This window comes from Peromyscus eremicus, chromosome X (genome assembly GCF_949786415.1).
Source record: "Peromyscus eremicus chromosome X, PerEre_H2_v1, whole genome shotgun sequence".
Classification (NCBI taxonomy): Eukaryota; Metazoa; Chordata; class Mammalia; order Rodentia; family Cricetidae; genus Peromyscus; species Peromyscus eremicus.
In genome coordinates this window covers 76,857,520-76,875,898 of record NC_081439.1, presented here as the reverse complement: position 1 = coordinate 76,875,898, position 18,379 = coordinate 76,857,520, and positions in this window count along the sequence as shown.

The window sequence follows — 18,379 nt, the reverse complement described above, 5'->3', positions numbered from 1 at the left end:
TTAGTTTGGCTTGTTTCTAACCAGCTTCCCTTAACTTAAATTATCCTGAGTACTTTTTGCCTCTGTGCTTTTTCCTTTTCTTACTTCTGTAATCTTACTTTCATTCTTACACTCTGGCTGGCTGTGTAGCTGGGTGACTGGACCCTGATGTCCTTCTCCTTCCTCTCATTCCTCCTACTCCTTCTCCTGCTCTTTGTCCTTCCTCTATATATTTTTTGCTTGTCTGACCTGCCTATCCTTTCTCTTGCCTTGCTATTGGCCATTCAGTTCTTTATTAGACCATCAGGTTTTTAGACAGGCAAAGTATCACAGCTTCCCAGAGTTAAATGTAACATAAACAAAAGTAACACACCTTAAAATAATATTCTACCACAGTGGCAAACATGCAAAGACACGGCAGTAGCAAGAAACATTCTGAGGCCAAGGCTCTCAGGGCCTTGCCTATCTGAGATACACCCATCAGTGCCTTGCATGCTGGTGGGCTGATCCCCTGAAGTCAATTGCCACCTGTTGCTCCTCTGACATGGCCACCAACAATTTCTTTATTGCGTAAATTTTCAAAAACACATTCTGGCTTTTTAAAATATATAGGACACTACTGTAATGATAATCATCCTACTTCCTGGTAGTACATCAGGACTTCTACCAAACTGTAGCATAGTGTTCAATGATCAATCTGTCTCCATTTATCCTTTTGTCTTATTCTTGCAGTCCCTGGTAATTACCACTCAATTCTCAATTTCCATGATATTTCTTTACATTACATTCATAAGGGAGGGCATAAAGTACTTGTTTTTCTCTGTTTGGCTTATTTTTAAAAATGATAACCTCCAGTTTTGTTTTATATTGTTGTAAATGATACAATTTTATTCTTTATTTGAATGAATTTTATTCCATTGATTGTATATACCCCATTTTCCCGATTTGTCCATTAGTTGATCAACATTTAGATTGTTTTCAGTTCTGAGTAATTGTTGTAATAAATGTGGGAGGGTTAATGCATTTATTTAATTTCCTTTGAATTTGTAGCCAAATAATGGGATTGGTGGATTTTTTGATGATTATTATTTACCACTGTTTTGTCTTTGGAGTTTCATACCAGTACCCACTTTTAAAATTATTTTACATTTCTAATAAATGTTAGGAGTTTCTTAGGTTTGGTTTCAAACACTTGTATCTGATTTTCCCTAGGAAGCCTTAAAATTGTCATTGGTAAACAATATTCCCTTCTGATCACCCTTTACTTCTTTTCCCATTATTTTTCCTGAGTTTCAAGAGTGTCCACGTACCCTTGATGAACTGGATTTTTGACATGCCCTTGTTTTTCTGCTTTAACATGTATATTCATTCTCTTTCTTTATCTTTATTTACTGAAATTCTACCTATTTTCCAAGCCTAGTTGCAGCATTGCCTCCTGGTGGAGGAGGTTCATAGCCTCATGATGACCAGGAAGCAGATCAGAGAAATAACAAGAAAGTTCCAAAGAAAGATCCAACCCATAAGGATAAACTTCCTAAGACTTGCTTGTTCCAGCCAGGTGACACTTTTGGGGTACATCATCTTTCAATATGCTATTAAAATTGGGTCCATCAATGAAATATCTATTCATCTCTGGAAATGTCAGAAGTATGCATTACTATTCTCAGCAATTCTCAATCCAGTCAATTTGATAATCAAGGTCAACCATAAGACCATTAGCCTACCTTCAACATATCAATCTTTGGAACTCTTTAAATGCCAAAGTGCTGGGCATAGAAATTTTGCTAATACAATTAACAAGTATCAATTATTATTTTATGTGTTAGTAGGAAACATGAAGCCAGATTCTCCTAGGAATAATTATTCAAAACATGAGTAAAAATGGATGCTGTTGATATACCAAAGGATTCCCACAGAATTTCCCTCAGAAGATGATAATAGTTTAACTAGCCTAATGGGTACCTTTTTATTTTTTAATGAATCACCTATTTCATCAATCTTTTTAAAGAGTTCTCTTCAAGATCTATAAAAATGAAAATTAGAGATTCTTTCCTTTTCTAATGTGGTGCTACTCACAAGCATGGCTCCCAGTATGTTACTTATACCCTAGTAGGTAGTCTTTATCACAGGATCTATTTCCAAGTTACAAGAAGTAATGTGCATTTTAATTGGATCCCTGTTATCTATCTAAAAATTGCAAATGAAATAATTACTTAACATTCTGCCTCCAAGATTTTATCCATTTTAATGACTAAATTCTTTTTTCACATTAAAAATTTCAGCACTTATCAGCAATTATGAACATAAAAATAAAGTCTAATGATGTAATAAAATATAGTACATAAAATGGTGCAGAAATATAAGTGGTAGTTAATTAATAGACAATGCCCAAAGTACTGAACTGTAGCACCAAATGATCATCTTTTAGTCCAAATATTAAGATGAAAAAAAGCCATTATTTTCTGAACAGATAAACAACTTGTAAACATTATATTTATTTGTGATGCATTGCGATTTATAAGGATGTTTCAGGTTAACAAAGAAAAAGAGTGCTGTGTAGAAAATAGCACGATGTAGCTAGTTTACTCTCTGCAAAAGATGCCTTTCTGTCTTTAGATAAAACATTCCCCTTTGATATGAGTGCATTCTTATTTGTAATATGGACAAACATCTCTGCTTTAGTTACATCATATGATTCTGATTATTGCAAAAGTCAAAAGCCAAAAAAAGAAGAAAAGAGAAAAAAGATATATTAAACAATGTTATAAGGCTGAAGAGATTGAGATTAGCTCAGTACGAGAACCTAAGTTCTGATCCCAGCACTCTCATAAAAGAGTGGGGGTAGAATATTAACAAATAGATAAGACCTGGGTGTGGCCATGTGCCTGCCTATAACCTCAGATTTGTGGAGGGCAAAGCCAGAAGGATTTCTGGGGCTTGCTGGCCTACTGCCTAGTGGTTGACTCAGTGAACTCAGTGAAAGACTCATTCTCAAAGGAATAAGGTGCAGAGTGACAGAGAAAGATACTTCCCTATGTCTTCCTGTGGCCACTGTGTACATGCACAGGTGCTTGCAAACGTGCACACATGTGCACGTGCACACACACACACAACACAGAGCAGATATTAGCTATACTAGGATTAGTTGTAAGAAGTACTATTTTAGTTAATTAGAAGACCATGTATGTTCCACAACAACATTCTCAGCTATTATTCCAGATATGTTCATAGATACTGTACTGGTTAGATTTTTGTCAACTTAATACAAACACAGGTCACTTGGGAAAAGAAAATCACAATTGGAAAAAAAATGCCTCCATCAGGTTGGCCTGTAGGCAATTTGTGGAATGTTTTCTTGATTAGTGTTCATGTAGGAGTTCTCAGACTACTAGGGCTCTGTGCCAGATCTGGGCAAGCTGTTCTAGGCTGTATAAGAAAGCAAGGTGGACAGAAAAACACATGACTAAGATATAGTGTAAAGCAGAGGCCATGAGCTGAAAAAAAAGTATACTCCTAGTAAAATGTAAGACACATTTCTTAGATCATTTGTAAGATGAATTACCTACACAACTACAGGGGCAGAAGAATTGGCTCAACGATTAAGAGCACTTGCTACTCTTATAGAAGACCTGGATCAGCTTCCTAGCTCCCACATTGGGTGACTAATAGCTACCTGTAATTTCTTTTCCAGGATATTCAATACTCTCTTCTGCCTTCTATTCACATTTGGTACACATATACACACTCAAGTATATAAACAGGCATAAAAATAAAACTTAAATCTTTAATAAAGCAATAATAAAAAGTAAGTAATTTTTAAATTTTTAATTTTTAAAGAATAAGTACAGATAAATCACCTGGAATCTGTAGTATATTATAGGAAATATGTAATTAAGCCTTATTGACCTATTTTTTTAATCCTGATATGGACGTACATCCTTATAATCACTGCTACTCAGGAGAATGAGGCAGAAATTCACAACTTGAGGCCATATTTCCAGCTTATTGAAGCTCTGTATAGATAGATAGATAGATAGATAGATAGTCAGACAGGCAGACAGATAGAAAGACAGAGACAGACAGACAACTGGGGCTATCTAATATTCAAACTACCCTGGTTTCAATTCCTGGTAGTGCAACAAAACATTATTTTAAATACTATTTTAATTTTTTGAGATTATAAAATTAAATATTCTCCTTCCCTTTTCACATGTGCAACCCACCCCCTTGCTCTTTGAAATTCATGGCTTCTTTTTCTTTAACTGTTGCTATGTGTGTGTGTGTGTGTGTGTGTGTGTGTGTGTGTGTGTGTGTGTAGATGTAACCAACCGTCTTATTAAATAAGAAACATAGAACCAATGCAAAAAAGAAAGCCAAGAGATCAGAGCTAAGAGCCTTACCTGTCTGCTGCAGCTAGCCACTTCAGCCAAGAGAGACCTACTTCCTGAGTGTTTGTCTTTGTATAGACTTTCTGTTCTGCCTTCTCATTGGTTGTAAACCCAACCACATGACCACCTCATCACTGCCTGTTTGTACAGACCTCCAGATCTTCTATGGTTGGTATTGAGATTAAAGGCATGTGTCTCCAATGCTGGCTGTATCCTTAACTACACAGAGATCTACCTAGCTCTGCCTACCAAGTGCTGGGATTAAAGGCATGCGCCATGAATGCCCAGCTCTGCTATGGCTTGGTATTAGCTCTGACCCCCAGGCAACTTTATTAATTAACAAACAAATAAAATCACATTTCAGTACAAATAAAATATCATCATATTTCCCCTTTTCTACTTTAATAACAAGAAAAAAGGAAAAAGGTTATAACTAACATAAGAAAAACTATATACAAAAGTACAATAACTATATACAATATATACAAGTAATAAATACCTAAACAATGTCTAGTCCATTTGTATTTGACAAATTCAGAGAAAATAATTCCATTATCTATCTTATTTTGGTAAATCCAAAATGTACCTAATTCACTTTCTATCCTAACTAGTCTTCAACTATAACTAACTAATCTTCAACTATAACTAACTAATCTTCAACTCCCTTAGAGATGCAAGAAGGAAAATAATATTACCTAACAAAAATAAAAGCAGGAAGTGAATGCAAGGAACTTCCAAAAAATTTGTGAGTTGACAGAAACAGCCAGCTGCCTGGACAGTCACCTGAGGTTTCTCCGCAGTGCTGGGGCATCATCTTCAGCCTATAGGCTTAGCGTATCTGACAGACTCATTTGTGAAGTAGGATGTACACAAGGTCAATAGTTTGACCTCACATTGGGTGAGAGCAGTCCATGTACCAGAAACACTTGAATTCCATAGGGTCCTGTCATGCATGATTCAGGATTTTAAATTCTGGAAATTGTTGATGTATTTTGAATTCAGCTGTCCATTCTTCTTGGCTGTGTATATGTGGCTTCATCTCAGCATCCTGTTCTTCTTCAAATCCCTCTATTAAATGCCAGTCTACTATTGAGAGGCGTGAGCTTAGTTACTCCTCAAGAATAACTGTTTCAGCTGCTGTTCCATTGCACATCAGAAGCCATCAGCCCACTGCCTGTTCAGCTGCCTTCAAAGAGAAGGGCACTGTACCTTTTCCGGATTGTGAAGGCCACTTCAGGGATGGTGCCATATTGTCCTGGCCTCAGAAGATGCCTTTTGATAAAGCCATAATCACACTTGTTTTGGCAAGAATTGGTAGTCCTTTGTTTCATGTCCTGTCTGTCCATTTTGTCCTGTTGATTCAAGGATACTTTGTTGTCCAGTGGCTAACTTTTGCCACAATGAAAGTTAATTCCATATGCAGTTTCTTCAATGCCCATATTTTCTCTGAAGTAGATTGGTACTGCCAGGAGCCGACATGTCTCATAGTCATAACAAAAAAGAAAAATTTTCTGAGTTATTAAAACATTTTAAATGACATATTCTGTAGATCTCTAAAGGGTTTGAAGATGACCTGTCTATCTAAAATATATCTGCTCAATCTTGAAAACATACCTAATATGACTACAAGTTCTATTATAATGTCTCACTACTAACTTTCATTTCTTTATATCCTAATAGCTGGTAATAATAACATTCAAGGATTAGAAAATTGTATTACATTGTTAAATGAATGGTATAAATACAGTTAGAAATATACATATAGCATTTTCTAACAATATCAATTTCAATATATATAATTTGTATCCAATATAAAACAATCCAATCCAATGTAAAGTATTTAAAACTAGTAATTATCTTTTTCTTTCTTTTCTTTTTTTCCTTTTTTTTTTAAAAACAAGAACCTTAAATCTAATCTCCTTTGCTTAGCCTTAGGTTAATTGTCAAATTCTAAGAAAGGTAACTATATCCTTCATTATCCAGTCTGTGTATAATGCCAAAGTTCAGGGTTTATCTCAAGTCCTTATTCAAGTAGTCTTTGAGACTGGATCATCTCAGCTAGTCACTTCAGGCAAGAGAGACCTACTTCCTGAGTGTTTGTCTTTATATAGACTTTCTGTTCTGCCTTCTCATTGGTTGTAAACCCAACCACATGACCGCCTCATCACTGCCTGTTTGTGTAGACCTCCAGATCTTCTGTGGTTGGTATTGAGATTAAAGGCATGTGTCTCCAATGCTGGCTGTATCCTTGACCACACAGAGATCTACCTAGCTCTGCCTACCAAGTGCTGGGATTAAAGGCGTGTGCCACAAATGCCCAGCTCTGCTCTGGCTTGCTATTAGCTCTGACCCCCAGGCAACTTTATTTATTAACATACAAATAAAATCACATATCAGTGCAAATAAAATATCACCATATGTGTGTGTGTTTTCCTATGTACAAAATATAACCTGCTCAATCTGTATAATTTTACTTGTGTATATGTTTTCTGATGAGTGAGTAAATGATAGAGATCTCCACCATCACTTTCAACAGTTTTGTTTTTATGTTATATTTAACCATACTTGTAGTTAAATAAATACCTATACTTTCAAAATAAGTAATATCATGGGGTTAAATGGATTTTGTGACTGTTTTTTGAATTTTGGAAAGGTATTAAGGATTATGTACTAATATGGAATAACAGCTCAAAGAGAGGTAAACTTTCTGAATTTTACTTTTATGGGTAATAGTAGATTGTAGCAGTTTCTGGAAGGGCTACTTTGAGGTACAAAGAAACTGTGTGGCTTTACTAGCCTCGTTCTGCTCTGAAAGGTTATATGTTTGTTAACTTCTTTCTGAGTTAATGGAGAACTTACTTGGTTGATGCAATAGCCCTTTAGAATATAGAGGGGAAGTTGGAACTCTACCAATAGAAGGCAGGAAGGCAGGCAGACAAAATTAAATGTTGTTATTCATGAGAACTGGGTGAACATCAGCATGCCTGAAGCAGAACACTGGAGAAAAGAATATTCTCCATCTTTGCTCAGAATGCCCCATAGCTCAACCTGATTCAAGCATCCCAAGACCTGAACACAAGATATTTGTCTCCTAAAATATTTTATAGCTTTATAACACATACAGGGGAGGCATTACCAAAGAAGAAATATCAACCCTGAGTGATGCAAGCAAGGAAAGAATTTGAAATAATTAAGACTTAGATTAATATTTACAAAAGATTTGTCAATAAAATGGGGACACTTGGAGGACTGAAAAGAATCCTCAGATATGACTACGGGAGAGAATGATGTGGCTAAAAGGATGAGCAACCAGCTAATGACTGTAATCTTTTTTTATTATTTTTTTAGGGAAATTACTTTTTTGTAGCTTAGGAGGATTTTCCCATGTAAGATGCAGATTGGTGGATAGCTTGTCACTGGAGATTTACTGGCACCATCTTATTATACCTACTGTGTTCTTCCCTTTGACAACATGGAAATAGGAAGATTTAGGACAAGACATACTCTCTATAAATTATTAACAACATATGAGAGAAACCTAGTGGGTTAAGGGCACAAGAATCTATCGCTTGTTCCCATGAGTATCTTTATTACTATATAATTAGAAAATGTATCTAGATGTTGAAAGAAAGTTTGAGACTGAATCCTCCCCCATCAAACTGTTATAATTAACTTGGCATGGGTTGATATAGAAAGGGTACTCTTATGCTCCATCAATGAGTATCTGAGAGATGATTGGGTCTTTAAAGCTGTCATTTAATTTGTTACTCCACCAATATTAATATTCTAAAATATATTTACCCCACTAGAATCATCATTGACCCTTTTTTTTATGTTATTGTTCCCAATAATTAAATAGTTCGAAGAGTATAGAAAGTTTTCTAAGGAAAAGATCATGGTAATTTCTATTATATCCTAATAATCCCTATGACAGACATTGATTAAAATCTTTTAAAATTAAAAAGTAATTTGGATTTTTAATTTAATGTGTAAAAAGTTATTGAAGCAATATAAAATCACTATTTATGTCCATTCACCCTTAATAGTTAAATGTGAGTTAATAATGTATATTTATCTTGTTCCCTATAAAGAGTTTTTAATTATCAGCAATTATTATCTTAGAAATACTAAATTAAATTAAAGAACCAAATGTGCTATTTTTTTCATTAAGCATGAAAGTAATTTTCAAGGTTTAGGTATATAATAAATGTTTCAATATTGGATTCAACCTGTTTTATATTAAGAGCACAAGTTAAATTCAGCAAGCATACAAAGACAGTTTTATTTTTATTTGAAAAATGTCAATGGAAATAACTTTACAAAGATATATCAATTTGCAGCCACAAAAGCCAATTGTAATGTCAGGAAAATAAATTATCACAATAAGAATTTATCTGGAAAATGGTGCCATCACCTTTAAAAGTTCAATCACATACTCCTTGCATGGAATCATTTGTTAAAACTCCAGTCTATCTTTACTAATTTGTTTTCAATAAGCACCTAATATTGTCCCTATCTTTCCTCTTCAAAACATTGCGTATTTGTTTTTTTTTTCTCTTTGTCCTACAGTATTGCCATTAATAAAGGATTTCAACTATGTAGATGAAAGAATGGCTAAAATTCTGTTGATTCATTGTTAAGCAGGGAGCACCATATAATCATTTGAAAGATGTGCTATATGGTAACAGATTAGAGTTTCAAGAGAAAGAAAGGAAGAAAATAAATGTAAATATTAGTGAATCATTTGTGAATACTATACAAGTATTGATTTCATTCATCTTATGTGATAGACAGGATGGCTAAGCAAAAATTCCAAACTCAAAGAAACCAATTGAATATGAAATGAGTATAGTATAATAGGTGAAATAATGGATATTAGTTGGTTAAAAGAAGAAAAAGATCAAATCTTTTTTCGTGAGGGACTCATCATTTCTCTTCACATTCTTAAGACATCTTAACAAGCAGTTGACAAATGTCCATTTAGCTATAAGAACAGAATTGTATTAAAAATCTTGGTTCAGGGTCATTTTTCAAATATTTCATCTTAATGGGAAAAAAAACCCTTATCACATTCCCCACACAATTGTTTAATGTTTGTCATTTAACTTTCTAATAGTCATCAAAAAACACTAAAAATTTCGTCATGAGCCATAACAAATTTATGAGAAAATGGTATAGCATATATATATTTCCCTAGCAACACTGAGAAGAGTCCATATGAAAATTTCAGTGCAGATATTGGTCTCAGTGAAAGCACATTATTCCAACTGCATCTATGCAGAGTTAAGATGAAGCTCTTCCCAGAGGAGTTCCATGCTATTAAAATGTGGAGGTTTGTGAAAATTGTAAAAACTATAGAGTGGAGGTTGAAAATACAAATATTTATAACTGTTACTGTGCATGCCAGCTGTCATACATATGCATTTGCAAGTCTCAAAAAGACTTTGAAGGCATAAAAGAACAAATGCTGTTTCTCTCATTTTATATAGGAAGCAAGTCCTTTCCATTTATCTCCATTGAGTAGATTGTCTCTTCTAGATAGTTGTGCTATAAGGCATTTGTCTAGAAAATTGTGTTATATTTCAAATGAAAATGAAAGGGAAAACAAAGATTTATTGAAAAGTTTATTGGGTAGGCTGGGAAGATGAAATCTACTTGAAAAATATATGTTAAGACATAATATCTTCAAGGATATTTTAACAATTGTGTGTTAATGAGATTTAGTATCTTAGCAAATGGATAATCATACATGTAGCTTTATTAAGAAAAATAATTAGTATCTGATCTAACTATATCCCTGATGTGGGCAGATGCATAAGAGATAAAAAAGAATAATCTGTTTATAAAAAGTTTATTTTTTAGTGAGTAAACATGAAATTTTGATGTGACTGCATACTTAGTATTAAAAACTACTAAGTTTTTAGTTCATATTCTGTGGCAAGAAGTTTGTTAAAGAAAGCTATATGTATTGGTACATGCTAAAAGCATGTGAAAGGAGACGGTATCCAGAACCACTGAGATAGGTATTGTCTTGCATTGCTTTGTTTTTTGTTTGTCAAGTTGACACAAGCTAGATTCATCTGAGAAGGAGGAATTTCAATTCAGGAATTGCCTCCCTCACATTGGCCTGTCTGTATGTCTGTGGGGCGATTTCTGGATCAGTGATTAATGTGGGAGGGTCCAGCCCCTTAGGTTGGTGCCACTTCTTAGCAGGTGGTCTTAGGTTGTAGGAGAAAACAGGCTGAGCAAGTGATGAGGAACAAGCCAGTAAGCAGCACCCCTCTTCAATCTCTACCTTACCTCTTGCCTCCAAGTTCCTGCTATGTCTTCCCTGCATGGAGGACTATTTGCTGTAAGATGAAATAAACCCTTTCCTCTCCAAGTTGCTTTAGGTTATGGTCATTATCACAGCAATAGAAAGGAAACTAGAATGGGACTAGAGAGCACCACAAAGGGAATAAAGAGATAAGGCTAAGTTCTAAATGAAGCACGAACAAGTGGGGGGTCTGTAATCAAGGAGTAAGGTGGAGTTGAGATCAGTAGATGGAACATTATTTTAGGGAGACCATTTGAGACATCCTGGCTAAACTGAAGATAGCCCAGAGAGATCAGATATTACCTGGAGATGATGGAGGATGTTGAACCCAATCAGCTATCTAGATATCAAGGATGAAGTGTCCGTGTATTATTCGTAGAGTTCTGGACTAAATTTTTATTTCATAAAGAAGTACTAAGATGGGCCTGGAAGTCGTGCAAAAGTCTGGCTAAAATTTGACCAGGCAAAGAGCCTTTGTCATGGGTTATCACAATATGCCATAGAACTAAGTCTTATCATTGTTATTTTTGCTAATTCGTTTCCTTTTGAGACTCAGAGAACAGGGTATCCACAAGTGATTTCCTCAGAAGCAGCCTGAGAAACATAATTTCTCTGTTTTTCTCCTGCCCTATTGTCTCATTTTCTACTCCCAAGGCAGGCCTTTGAAATTAGAACCTGTTCTTATTGAAATGAAGTCAGAAAGCACAAAAGTTGCTCTAATCTTGGCTGGCCTATCTTAAAGCAGGTCATAGCCTCTCTGACCCTCCTTGTAGAGTAGTAAAGCATAAGCCTCTTGTTTGAAATACAGAGTTGGCCCTTATGTGGAAGGAAAGAAAGCTATACCTAGGTGCCAAGAAGACAACAAGCAGGCAGGTTTTGCTAGGTTTCCCCTGAATATTTTCATTAGATCACACCATTTGTTTCCAATTTTATCTCTGTACTACTGGCCTTGCTTTTGCATCTTAAATCTGAAAACGACTTTGCCATGTAATGTTGCAGAATATTTGTTTAGGTATCCAAAGATGTGTTGCATTTGTTTAATTATGTAAAGATGTGGTGCTGTTTTACCTTGCCTGCCTAAGGCACCTGATTTGTCTAATAAAAAGCTGAATGGCCAATAGCAAGGGAGTCAGGACTTCTTGCCAGGGAAAGTAAGTAGGAGGAGGCTCAGGAAAGAAGAAGAAAGAAAAGGAGACAACAGGGAGATGCCAGGGGCCAGACAGACAGACACGGAAGAAAAAGGAAAGTAGGACACACAGAATGAAAGAAAGGTAAAAAGCCCTGAGGCAAAACATAGATGAATATAAACAGGTTAAATTAAGTTAAAAGAGTTAGTGAGACAGAGGAAGAAAACAAAACTGATAGTGTTTTTCTTGAGACATGTTTAGCAGAAATGAAGCTAGTGTAGTGGGTAGCCATTCCAGCTTTGGTCTGGAAGTTCCAAGCCCCATTGAGGCTTTGGTAACTGTCACGCCTACAAGGTGGGGACAAGAGAGGGCCCTGAAGACCTGGGATCCGGATGGGCCGTGCTCTCTCTTGTTTCCTCGACCCTGGACACTGGAGGTAGACCAAGCAGAGTTCTCCAGAGAACATCGCCGGATTGCGCTGTGCACACCTTTCCCAGACTCTGTAAACTATCCATTCACTTGTAATTTACCCCACAAAATAAACCTTCCTTTTAACTACATGGAGCTGCCTTAATATTTTCACCAATAAGCTAGAAAAAGTTTTTAAGTGAAATTGGGAGCCTGTGGCTTTCTTGTTATTAGCACATTATAGCTGAATTATAAATATCCATAATTTTTAGTTCTCACTCAAGTAAGTCCATGGAACATAATTAAACATAATTAATGGGGATGATTTAGAGTTACTCATGTACTAATGTCTAAATATGTTTGTAAAATTTGTGAGATTGTTCACCATAATTAGAAAGAACATTTAAGGTGATTCAATTGAATAGGGGGGGGAGGTATGAGGTCGGAAAAGTGATTTCTGAATGAAAAAGAGAAATAAAATGGAAAGGGCATGGCTATCCCCAGGTTTGGCACCAGATTAATGAAAAAGAAAAAAGAAAGAGAGAGAGAGAGAGAGAGAGAGAGAGAGAGAGAGAGAGAGAGAGAGAGAGAGAAAGAAAGAACGAACGAACATGGCTGGTCTTAGGTATGGTGGAGGAGAAAATTTATTATAGATATGTGAGAAAGAAGAGCCAGAAGCAGGGACATTTGATAGAGTCCAGAGTGGACATGACCCTGAGCCATGTGAGGAGAGGCAGGGAGGGGAAGGAAGAGGAAAGAGAGGGGGACAAATTACAGCAGCCAGGAGGCCCAAGAGAGAGAGAATAGAACAAAAGGCCAGGTATCCAAAATGGTTGGATTATATAGGGAAGAACAACCCAGCCCCTGGAATGGAGAAGTTTAGGGTCAGGGTCTGCTAGCCAGGAGGGCCCTGTAACAGGTAAGGACTGAGGGATATAGGGAAAAATAGGTGGTCAGTGTCTGATTTGATATGTTAAACAGGCACTTCAGCCATTTGCTGAAGGGGTTTGAAACATAACATCTTCACTATGAGGAAAGCTAGTTTGGTCTAAATTCTTTCCTGATCTACAGAGTCCTCTACTAGCCTGAATTCCTTTATCAGCAGACAGAGGAAGTACTTAGATTACTCTTTTCTTTTTACACTTACATTTAATAAATACACTAAGCATGTCCTGAAAAATGTGGTTTACAAGAGAACTTACTCACTGGCATGCTGAGGGAAAATGTGTAATTCATATTACATATCATTCTTATTACAGGCATTTTTGCGCATATTCTCTGGTCCAGGGGACACCCTTTACTTAGTTCAGTTTCATTAATTCGGCTTAAATTGAGGTGCTCAATCCAAAGCTTAGAAATAATAGTTGAAAGAATTATGTTTGTTATTTTTTGTTTGCTTTTAACTCTGTGGAACTGTTGGGGTCCACAGAGGTTTCCTAGTGAGATCTGAGCTTGCTTTATACAGCAGGCCTGCATCAGGGGATGACCTGACCATGTGCATGATCACCAGGTATCTGGAATGGTCTGCGCTTGGCTGTGCTCAGGGGGAGGTCTTTTGCTCCACCCCTTGGCATTCCTTTAAAAGCCCTTTGGCAGAGACAGGGCCTGATAGATTACGATCCAGGCCCTCTCGAGGCTATTCTGTGTTTCTGTCTGTCTGTCTCTCTCTCTAGCTATCTTTCTATCTATTATTTCATGCTGTTCCCACTCAAGAGTACCCTGGGGAAATGTGGGGGTGGGATGGCTCCCCACAGATGGCACCAGTGAACAGGGACAAAGACAAAGACAAAAAAGACAAAAAATTCCAGAGTACTTGGTGAAAGTGAGTGTTAGGTCCTGCCAGAAAGCAGTTGGAACGGTCTGGTTTTGTAATGACCAAAAAATGGGGCAGGGCTTTTATCCTAGGGAGAAAAAAGAAAAAGAAAAAGAACTGAAAGGATGTCCAAAGGATGCAGCATAGATTCTTCTCCATCAAAGTTTCTCTCTTTCTGTCTCTTTCTTAATTTCTATCTATGAAAAATAAGGAAGGTAGACTGTATTAATATAGTGTAGAAAAAACTTAGAAAAGTAAGATGTAGGAATATAGCATAAAGAAAAAGTAGGATAAGATAAGCAACTAGACAGAGAAACTATATCCTTAATTTTCTGTGGTGGTATTGTGTTCCCCCAAAATATTGTGCACCCTAATAAACTTATCTGGGGTCAGAGACAGAACAGCCACTAGATACAAAGGCTAGAAAATGGTGACACTCACACCTTTAATCCTAGCATTCCAGAGGGAGAAATCCCTCTGGATCTCTGAGTTTAAAGCCACACTGGAAACAGCCAGGCATTGTGACACATGCCTTTAATCCCAGAAAGTGAGCCTTTAATCCCAGGGAGTGAGGCAGAAAGCAGAAAGGTATACAGACATGAAGATCAGGAATTAGAAGCATTTGGCTAGTTAAGCTTTTAGGTTTTGAGCAGCACAGTTCAGCTGAGAGCCATTCGGACATGAGGACACAGAGGCTTCCAGTCTGAGGAAACAGGATCAGCTGAGGAACTGGTGAGGTGAGGTGGCTGTGGCCTGTTCTGTCTCTCTGATCTTCCAGCGTTCACCCCAATACCTGGCTCAGGTTTGATTTTATTAATAAGAACTTTTAAGGTTAAAGCTACAATTTTCTAACTCTGGGACTATGAAGGTAAACTGGGAGAAATCCAAGGAAGAAATTGGGAGAAGAAGATTCCTGTGGGAAGCTTTAGGTCCCAAGCAGCAGGAAAAGAATTTTTCCTGAGGCAAAATGTGAGTGAAATAAGCTGAAGTGTAGAAGTTTTGGGAAAATTTAGCAATCTCTGTCTCTAAAAAACTAAAAAGCTTTTCAGGTCTTTGCTTCTCAGAGATTTCTCTTTCTGTAAGGGCATAATTAAATTCACCTGGAGATATTAGTGTTGGAAATCAACTGTGATTAGCTTTAAGGAAAAACAACAACAACAACAACAGACCTCTTGGAACAGGGCAAAACCTCTATAAGTTCTGTCTTTCTTTCAAGCCAGGATAGTCTAACAGGGAAACTGCTGAATGAAACAGCAGTCAGAATCCCCTGAGGTTAGACAGGATTTAGCCATAAATGCTTGGGAGAGTGCAGATGGAGAGCCACAGAGAGCCAAGCAGGCCAGGAAACAGCTGGCTTGGAAGAAAGTAGTAAAGCTGAGCTTTTTGGTATCAGGGACTTTGTTTCTGTGTGGGTGTCTATCAAAATGGAAAGGTCATTCATAATCGCCCTAGCACAAAGATCCCCTGAAGCAGTGCAAACCCTCTGTTAGCATTATATCTTTGCTTCTAACCAGCAACAAAGAAGCAATTAGCAGGGATCTGGGGAACCAGCACCTCTGAATTTGAGTGTGTTTTGGGGATACTAAGATTCCTGCAGTGGTAAGACAGCTTTGAGGAAGGCAGTGCCAAACTGGGGGAAAACAGGCATAATCAGGACAAAAACCTCTACCTTCAGAAGCAGTTAGCTGAGAAAGCCACCACTGTGGCATCAGGGACTGTTTCTGAGGGGGCTGAAGATGAGCTGAGACCAAACTGGGAGCTGTCAGAGAGGGAGTCTCTCTGAAAGGGCTGTGAAAAAGCTATGTTTCAAGTTTCACTTTCCCTCACTGAGCCAGTAACAGGAAAGAGCAACAACACCCCCCCTCACCTCCCCCCCCCCCCCCCCCCCGCCCGGGAATTTTGCTTTGCGCACAGAGGGACCTGCCTGAGTATGCCTGAGTGGGTAAGTGTATTCAGCTCTGAGAACAGTGTTAGGAAAGAACACCTAGCAATGCCAGCTCAGGGAGAACAGAAATATCTCAATCTCCCATGGTGAAAAAGCAAAAATCTTGACTCAAACCTCCCATGCTAATATCAGAAACTTGACTTTTAGCTGTGAAAAGGAAACCTGAAATTTTCTGGGACCCAAGAGGCATTATGGGAAAGGTAGTTTGTAGTAGCATGCCAATATAGAGAAAGGCAGCTTGGGAAATGAAGTCTGAAACATAGTGATGCTATAGAGAAAAGCACCATGGGAAATGTAGTTTTTCAGCTCAAAATAGCAATACTGTCTAAAAACTTTTTTTTTCAGCTCAGAATGAAGTTTCTTTTCAAAGCAATGTTAGAAAGTTTAGGATTACCTCTTGAGAACTAAGATCAGAAAAACAGCGTGCTTCTCAAGAGATGATTAAAACACTAATACCATTTGTCTACCAGCCACTTTAAAATCCTTAAGAAAGCAAGGAAAGCAGTCCATACACTGAACATTGCTTTAGATATAAAAAAAAACTTATGGGCAAATAAAAAAGTTCTTTGCCTCTTGAACAAACAGCCAGCAATGAATGATTCTTTTGCAAATCTAATAGGGAGACAAGGAAACAGGCATTCAAAAAGAAATGACTACTTTATAGATGAGGATCAAACTTCGGAAAATCTAGCCATATTACAAAATGGGCACTTCACTTGAAAGTTCTTTATAAGAAAACAATGCTAAATCAGAATGCTTGCTTAGTGAATGCATTGATGTGTGTGAGAAGCTAGTGAATGAAATAAAAACACTACATCGTGAAAAGGTTCTATCTCAGAGTAAGCTAATGAAAAATGTGTTTCATAAAACAACATCTATTTTTCTTGATTCCATGAATAGTAGCAGTTTTGGTGAACAAATAACCTTGCCAGAAATACTGGGCTAATAAAAATCTATCAGTAACATCAGCATTGTTAAAAGAACTCATACTAGAGAGAAACCCTATGTAATCAGTGTGGCAAAGCCTTTGTCTGTCAAAATAGTATCCAAGTACATAAAAGAAGCCATTAAAAATGGTTATGGTAAACTTAAAACAGTTTAAAAAAATTAAGAATGGGGAAAATTGAGTTTGTTGAATGTCAGATCCAATGAAAAACAGAAAGGAAAGCAGCACAGAGCTATACCACTTTTGACCAGTGGCAGATAGATAACAGGCTTTGAGAAAGTGTCTTATATTGCCTAATAGCTGCACAGAGTGTTTTTTTAAAGCAAGGGTTTTTTTTATGGTAGCTGGGTGGGGTTAGCAATGGCTGTCTGAATTGTGATGATCAGGAGAGCTGCAATAAGCTTGGGGAAAATGACAGTCCCTAGCTAGGAAGCAATCTACTACAGGGTACTTCTCTGCCAGTTCCAAAATGGGTGAGAGAACCTGGTGATAAAGATGACTTGGGAAAAATAACTTTACCCCAAGGATTACAGCCTTAACAATGACACAATATTGTACAAAAAGTTATCTATAAGGGCAGTGAAGTCACTTAGAAATACATTAAGCTTTCAAGGCAAATAGTCAAGCAGGGGAACCTGCTGAAAGATGCAGATTTGGAACCCTACTCCAACTTAGACAATCATGGGAAATTGACTGTTGCAGAATTGCTAACTGAGCAATTCAGAAACAAAATGTTTCCTAGGAGGTTTTTCTCCTCACTTCTTTTCTTCCTTTTTGAGTTTGCTGTAAATTGAGATAGCTCTTAATAGAGTTTTATAAAAGATCTTGAATGCATAAAGTACTGTTTAGCAACAGAACTCACTAAATCCCAGGGTTGAGAGAGCCATTAAACAATTAAACTCTTCTTTTAAACTCTCAAGAACTTTCAGAATGATATCAAAGATGACTATAAGCTCTGAACTTTACTATAAACTCTGAACTTTAGAAATGATTTGCATACTTCCTGTCTTGTTAAGAGAGTCTTTCTAATAGTTCTATAATTTTCTCTTAAATATAAATTTGGTAAATAGTGCTTCTAAGATGTTAGGGTTTATTAGGTTGTCCTATTTGCTAAGGTAGTCCTATAGAGTTTCCTTAAGTATGTAAGCTTGTAAGAAATATAAATAAGTATATGCTGTGGGATGTTCTGTATGTTAAATGTGTTGCTCTGATTGGTTAATAAATAAAACGCTGATTGGCCAGTAGCCAGGCAGGAAGTGTAGGCGGGACAAGGAGAGAAGAGAATTCTGGGAAGTGGAATGCTGAGGCAGAGAGACACTGCCAGCCACTGCCATGACAAGGGAGATGTAAGGTACTGGTAAGCCATGAGCCACGTGACAAAGTACAGATTGATAGAAATGGGTTAATTTAAGATATAAGAAGTTGATAACAAGAAGCCTGCCACGGCCATACAGTTT